The sequence below is a fragment of the Leptonychotes weddellii genome, chromosome 10, assembly GCF_054177405.1.
Source record: "Leptonychotes weddellii isolate Sample4059 chromosome 10, ASM5417740v2, whole genome shotgun sequence".
In the NCBI taxonomy this organism is placed as follows: Eukaryota; Metazoa; Chordata; class Mammalia; order Carnivora; family Phocidae; genus Leptonychotes; species Leptonychotes weddellii.
In genome coordinates this window covers 101,370,218-101,377,013 of record NC_138378.1, presented here as the reverse complement: position 1 = coordinate 101,377,013, position 6,796 = coordinate 101,370,218, and the positions used below count along the sequence as shown (strand labels likewise).

The 6,796-nt window shown below is 49.3% G+C and overlaps 1 long non-coding RNA gene across 1 annotated transcript in view; it reads right to left on the bottom strand.

Annotated features, from left to right (window-relative positions):
- The window catches only part of LOC145715962 (uncharacterized), a 223,205-nt gene extending 216,755 nt beyond the window's left edge, over positions 1–6,450 (bottom strand). Inside the window, exons 1-3 of the long non-coding RNA XR_014138286.1 lie at positions 6,325–6,450; positions 5,777–5,845; positions 3,665–3,828 (exon numbers count right to left, since the gene is read on the bottom strand). This is a non-coding gene — a long non-coding RNA (uncharacterized LOC145715962). The remainder of the gene's footprint in view (positions 1–3,664; positions 3,829–5,776; positions 5,846–6,324) is intronic.
- Between the last annotated feature and the right edge of the window lie 346 nt (positions 6,451–6,796).

Below are 6,796 nucleotides of genomic sequence, written 5' to 3'. Positions count from 1 at the left end.
AGTGGGAGAGCGAGAAGCAGGCTTCCTGCCGAGCAGGGAGTCCGATGTGGGACTTGATCCCAGGACTCTGGGATCATGACCTGAGCCGAAGGCAGATGCTTAACGACTGAGCCACCCAGGCGCCCAGAGAGAGTCTTTTTTTAAAATTTATTTTTTAAACTATTTTAATTCAATGAATTAACATATAATGTATTATTGGTTTCAGAGGTACAGGTCTGTGATTCATCAGTCTTACATAATACCCAGTGCTCATTAAATCACATGCCCTCCTTAATGTCCGTCGCCAGTTACCCCATCCCTCCACCCCCCTCCCTCCAGCAACCCTCAGTTTGTTTCCTATGATTAAGAGTCTCTTATGGTTTGTCCCCCCCTCTGGTTTCATCTTGTTTTATTTTTTTCCTATCTTCCCTGATGATCCTCTGTTTTGTTTCTTAAATTCCTCGTATCAGTGAGATCATATGATAATTGTCATTCTCTGATTGACTTATTTCACTTAGCATAATATCCTCTAGTTCCATCCATGTCATTGCAAATGGCAAGATTTCATTTTTTGTTGGCTGCGTAATATTCCATTATATATATGTGTATGTATATATATATATACACACACACCACATTCTTTATCCATTCATCTGTCAGTGGACATCTGGACCCTTTCCATAGTTTGGCTATTGCTGGACATTACTGCTATGAACACTGGGGTGCATGTGCCCCTTTGGATCACTACATTTGTATCTTTGGGGTAAATCCCTAGTAGTGCAATTGCTGGGTCATACAGTAGCTCTATTTTCAATTTTTTGAGTAACTTCCATACTGTTTTCCAGAATGGCTGCACCAGCTTGCATTCCCACCAATAGTATAAGAGGGTTCCCCTTTCTTTGCATCCTTGCCAACATCTGTCTTTCCTGACTTGTTAATATTAGCCATTCTGACTGGTGTGAGGTGGTATCTCATTGTGGTTTTGATTTGTATTTCCCTGATGCCGAATGATAATTGAGCACTTTTTCATGTGTCTGTTGGCCATTTGGATGTCTTCTTTGCAGAAATGTCTATTCATGTCTTCTGCCCATTTCTTGATTGGATTATTTGTTCTTTGGGTGTTGAGTTTGATAAGTTCTTTATAGATTTTGGATACTAGCCCTTTATCTGATACGTCATTTGCAAATATCTTCTCCCATTCTGTCCTTGTCTTTGGGTTTTGTTGACTATTTCCTTTGTGGTGCAAAAGCTTTTTATCTTGATGAAGTCTCAATAGTTCATGTTTGCCTTTGTTTCCCTTGCCTTTGGAGAGTGTCTAGCTAGAAGTTGTTGAGACTGAGGTTGAACAGGTTGCTGCCTGTGTTCTCCTCAAGGATTTTGATAGATTCCTGTCTCACATTTAGGTCTTTCATCCATCTTGAGTCTATTTTTGTGTGTGGTGTAAGGAAATGGTCCAGTTTCATTCTTCTGCATGTGGCTGTCCAATTTGAGGGAAAGAGTCTTAAGTAGATTCTGGGCTGAGCATGGAGCCTGACCCAGGGCTCAATCACATGACCTTGAGATCATGACCTGAGCCGAAACCTACAGTCAGACGCCCAACCAACCTAGCCACCCAGGCGCCCCCACTCATTTAATCTTCAGAGTAATCTTATGAGGTAGCTCTCACTATTTTTCCATCCCCTTGAGGGAGGAAACTGAGGCATAGTCACTTAATAACTTGCCCAAATATACACAGCTTGGGACAGAGCTGGAATTTGGACCCAGGAAATGTGGCTCCAGAGTCCAGAGTTCATGATCTCCACCCCCAGTCTCTGCCACATGGCTTCCACCCTCCAGGCACTTGGGAGGTGGGGGCAGGGGTAAGGGTGGAGAAGGGGTGAACAATTAACTAGGAAACTCCAAGAGCCCCTCTTGTCCAATAGTGAAGCAGAAGGCCTCCAAGGAAAGCAAGCAGCCTCACAGCCAGGTTCCTTCCCTTTGCTGCTCCAACAGAGGATGCTCCTCTTGTTTCTCCTATAGCTTCTAGGAGGTTCCTGACCCATCAGAGTTTTTACCTTTGGCCATTCCCTGCTAGAGGAAAAGGGGGAGGGTATAATAGTCACCTCTGCTGCCAGGGGGACTCTCCCTACCCACAGATTCCATGGCAACAACACTGGCCCTTCTTTTGCTGTGTCTTCATGGATCAGGGAGGAGGGAAAGACCCAGGTATTGGCGTGGTTGCTTTTTTAAGTTCAAACAAGCACTGTTTTGGGGTGCCTGGGTGGCTCAGTTGTTGAGCGTCTGCCTTCTGCTCAGGTTATGATCCCAGGGTCCTGGGATTGAGCCCTACATCGGGCTCCCTGCTCGGCGGGAAGCCTGCTTCTCCCTCTCCCACTCCCCCTGCTTGTGTTCCCTCTCTCACTGTGTCTCTCTCTGTCAAATAAATAAATAAAATCTTAAAAAACAACAACAATAACAACAAAAAAACCCAAAAAAAACCCCCCAAACAAGCCCTGTTTTGTAGAACTGGCAGCGTCAAGCGCAGAGTCACCTGTCCGTTTGACCCCACGTGGCAAAGAAAGGGGCATCACGGGTGGTGAGCACTGCCCCTCTGGGAAGGAATTCCCAGTCTTCAACAAGATCACTAGCATGGTCACCATCAAGGAAAATTGCCTTGGTGGCCCCTGAGTCCTGTTGGCTTTTGATTCCAAACTGCCTTTTCCAAGTGCCCCAAGACTTCAAAGCATCCCACTTGCTTTCTGGTTTTCCATCCCACCTAGATTCCCTACTCCAACTGTATTAGTGAGAGTTTGGGTTGCAAGCAAGGGAAACTAACTCTGTTCAACTTAGTAGGGAAAATCATCTATTGGAAGGGTCCTGAGTTACTCAGAATCAACAGGAAGGCTGAAGAACAGGGCAGAGGCAGGAACCAAGGATGGCAAAGGCTCAGCCAAACCCGTTACTGGAACAGTGAGCCTGGGATGCTGTCCGAGCCATCGCTACCACTGACCCGCTGCTGCCTTGCTGGCGCCCATCACCCCTGGACACCTAGCAACCCCCCAACCCTCAGCCTCAGCACCATTGCCACAAATTATCCCCAATGGACACTTGAGCCTCTGTGTGGCCTGTTTAGATTCTAAGTCCCAGGCAGGCATCTGCAACTGGCTGCACCTAAGCCCTCGCTAACAATGTAGATGTCACAGGTGAGAAAAGCAGCTCGCTCTCCCCCATTCGGCTTCCATAGTTGGAAGGGCCTTGCTGCTCATCTGTTTCATTATTTCCCCCCAGATAGAAAGGGGCTGGGGGAGGCAAACATACAGAAAAACCTGCCCTCCTACAGATTCCCTTGAAGGGGAGATCTTTGTTGGGTGGAGAAAGGTAGCCCAAGCCTCTCCCATGGTTTCTCTGTCACATAAACACATAGACTTCCATTTTAGCGAAGCTACTTTAAATATCGTCTTTGTCACCTGCAGCCCAAAGCACCCCGATTGTTATTTCTGCTTGCCTACCTGTGGTTCTCGACCAGGGATGGCATTGCCCCCTAGGGAATGTTTGGAAATGTGTGGAGGGTTTGTCATTTAGTGGATGTTGACTAAGGACACTGAGCATCCTGAAAGGCACAGCACGGTTAAACACGGTGAGGACTGTCCTCAGCTGAATGCCGGCAGCGCCACTTTGGGAGACATAGCACCTGCGTCAACCTTACCGACATCACTGATCCAAGTCTGCAACTCCGTCTTCCCATGGAAGTTGGCTGTGGCTTTATTATCTTGACACAGTGCAGAGCTGTGACCAGCTCATCGCAGTTGGCAGAAGCACACGTCTGCCGTTCCTGATGGTAGACCAGCTCCTTTTTCACAGCTAAGGAAACTGAGACAAGGAGAGAAAGCATAATTTAGCCCAGGCCACACAGCTCAGTCTGGAATCCATTCTCTGGCCCCAGCTAAGGGCTCTTTCCACGACACTCTGCTGCCCTTGCTCTTTTCACTGAAGCAGGCTGGGAAAGTCTGGACTTGCTTTGAAGTGTTTCCAGGAACCTCCCTTAGAGCTTCCTGGCGATGGCTCACCGGCTCAAGGCAGGGCCCTGGGCACCAGGGTGCCACCTGCAGACACTGAGGTGAGGGAGAGAGAGGCTGTCTGCGGAAGGGGCTGAACTTTGTGGGCAGAGCTAGCACCCAGCTAAAGGAATAAACAGAGAGCTAAAGTCTCACCCAGGGGAGGGGGAGGGCTGAGGATGATCGGCAGAGACTTGGAGCAGTTGCTTCAACCAGATAATCACACAGGAACTAATTAGCACCTTCCTTCCGAGCACAGCCCTCTCAGGGCAGGAGGATGCTCAGTGGAGAAGAGAAACCCATTAATTATTTTATCAGGATACACTGATAAGCACCCAAAAAAGGTATTGCTCTAAGGCTCCCAGTTAATTAAAAAGGGCTGCAGGGTGAGGGGATGTGTGTCTCGCCTTGGAGAACAGAGCACTTGCTTTGATCCTGAGCCTGGGTCCACAGCCCCAGACCAAGCGCAACTACAGCTTCTGGCCCCTGAGGGACATCCCGCCCTTGCAGCTCAGCACCCCCAAACCTGGGGCCTTTGGGAATCACGGAGTCTGCTGGCTGTAGCACCCCAGCTCTGCCAACCAAGGGTGCGAGGGGTCCGGAGGGAGGCGCTCTGGTCTATTGCCCAAGACTCCACACAAACAGCACCACTTGGATCTGATACGCTATATGCATCTTCTCCCTGGGTTTATTCTCATGCCCATTTTGTGGAGGAGGAAGATGAGGCTCAGAAAACATAAAATGTCTAATCAGGGACCTCTCGGGCAAGGAGAGACAGAAGCCCAACTTGAACCCACATCCCCAGCTGGAAATCCTGTGTTATTTGCACACTCTTATTATCCTGCAGGATCTGGAGACTTTGGCTTCCAGCCAGGCAGACCTGGGTTCTGGGCCTGGGCTCCTTCCTTCCTTAGCTTTCTTTGAGCCTTGGTTTCCTTGCCAGTGAAATGGGGCTACCACCACCTACTGAAATGGTTATAAGGAGTATATGTCACAAGATGACATGTGTAGATCACCTAGAACAGAGCCTGGTACCCATAATTTTAGGTCTCTAATGCAATGGTTTTCAAACTGGTTTTTAGCTGCAAAAATTTTAGTTCAAGTGCAATCTTACAAAGATGTGCAGACAGCTACAGCAAGACATCTCTGGAGGGAGGTTCGTGGGTGGCTGGGCCCCTCTTCCACCAAAACACCTGCTGAACACCCAGAATTCCTTAGAGCACAGATGGACAACCAGGATTCAGAGAAGCAAAACACTGAGATCTCAGGGGCCTCTGAATAAGTGTCCCATATTACAACAAATGGTGTCCTTTATCCCACAGAGGGAGTTAATGGCCTACCACCAAAGGCCCATGCATTGAGGCTTTTCTCCCAGAAGGACTAATGGATTTACAGAAGGCCCTCTTACCTTGTTCCCAGATGGTTACCTGGCTAGGGAAGGGGGCGGAGCGGGGGTGGGGAGGTGGAGAGCATAATCTGCATAAAAGGGACCAAACCCATAACCTTGCACCCATTTCTATACTCTAACCCCCCAGGCTAGGCAGTCAGGCATCCATTTAGACAACAGTAGCATTTTGTGTAGACGTGTTTGTTTCAGGCCTTCCAGGAAAGTAGAGAATTACACTCATAAAACATTGTTCCGCTGGATACTCATAAAATGACCTGGAGAGTGGAGTGCCTTTCTTAAGAACAGTTCCAAAGGCAAGAGCAAGGTGGGAGAATACCGAAGCCCTCCCAGAAAGTCAAATGTGAGGAGAACATACCCTGACTGGTCAGAGGCCCTGCGGAGGAGAGACCATCATCTTCACAGCTCCCGGACAGGAAGTTTTGCCCTAGCAGGAGTTAAAAGCGTTTGCATTTCTTTTGTTTAGTCAACGTGGCCCAGAATCACTAGCCATATGGGCCTTCTGGGAGATGGGGATTGGGGGATGGGAAAGGGGCCTTTGTTGTGGATTCTTCCTCCTGCAAATGTATTCGAATTGTCGAATTGTCGAGGCTGTTACAAGCCATGGAGAGTTGAACTCCTGCCGCTGTCCTCTCCTCTGCCAGGCTGGGCTGCTCAGAATTCTACAAGCATCGATGGAACGCCCACACGTCTGCTCTGTGTCTCTATTAAATCCTCAAAACTGCCCAGCAATTCAGAGACTCTTGTCCCAATTTATGGACGTGGAGCCGAGGCTCAAAGAGGTTTGGGGCCTTCGCTGTGGCATCACAGCTATTGGGTGGTCAGGATTCGGGCCCAGGTCCATCTGAGGTTAAGTCCAGTGCTCTTGCAAGCCTTCTTCACGAAAGCTTTCCAGAGAAATCCTACCTGTGTCCAGCCATTCTGGATACTCCCCAGTAGGACAGCCTGGCTGCACCAGATAGCCTAGCAGATTCAGCTCAGAGGGACATCATTAAGAGAATGGGGAGACCTGAGTTCTAGTTGGTTCTAATTTTAGCTAGCTCCCTTCTCTAGATATCGGTGTTCTGGTGTGTAAAGTAGAGGGCGTGGCCCTCCGAGCCACTTCCTGCCCTGCCCCCTCCACCCCATGACTGCCTGTGCAGATCTGAAGCCGGCTGTGCTGGGTTCTGGGTCTCAGTCTGGTGCGTTGACATGTCCACGGCTCTTCCTGCCCATGCTCAGCCTGTCCCCGAGGAGGGACACCAGGCCTGCTTCCTCCAACCCCCTGAGCTGTTGCTGCTTGCCTGGATCCCCGGCTCAGAGGTGTCTGTCCCACCTGTCTGGGGCAGTGAGGACAGAATCCTGATGCTGGAAGGTGGCACAGCCCCCTGGTGGCTGC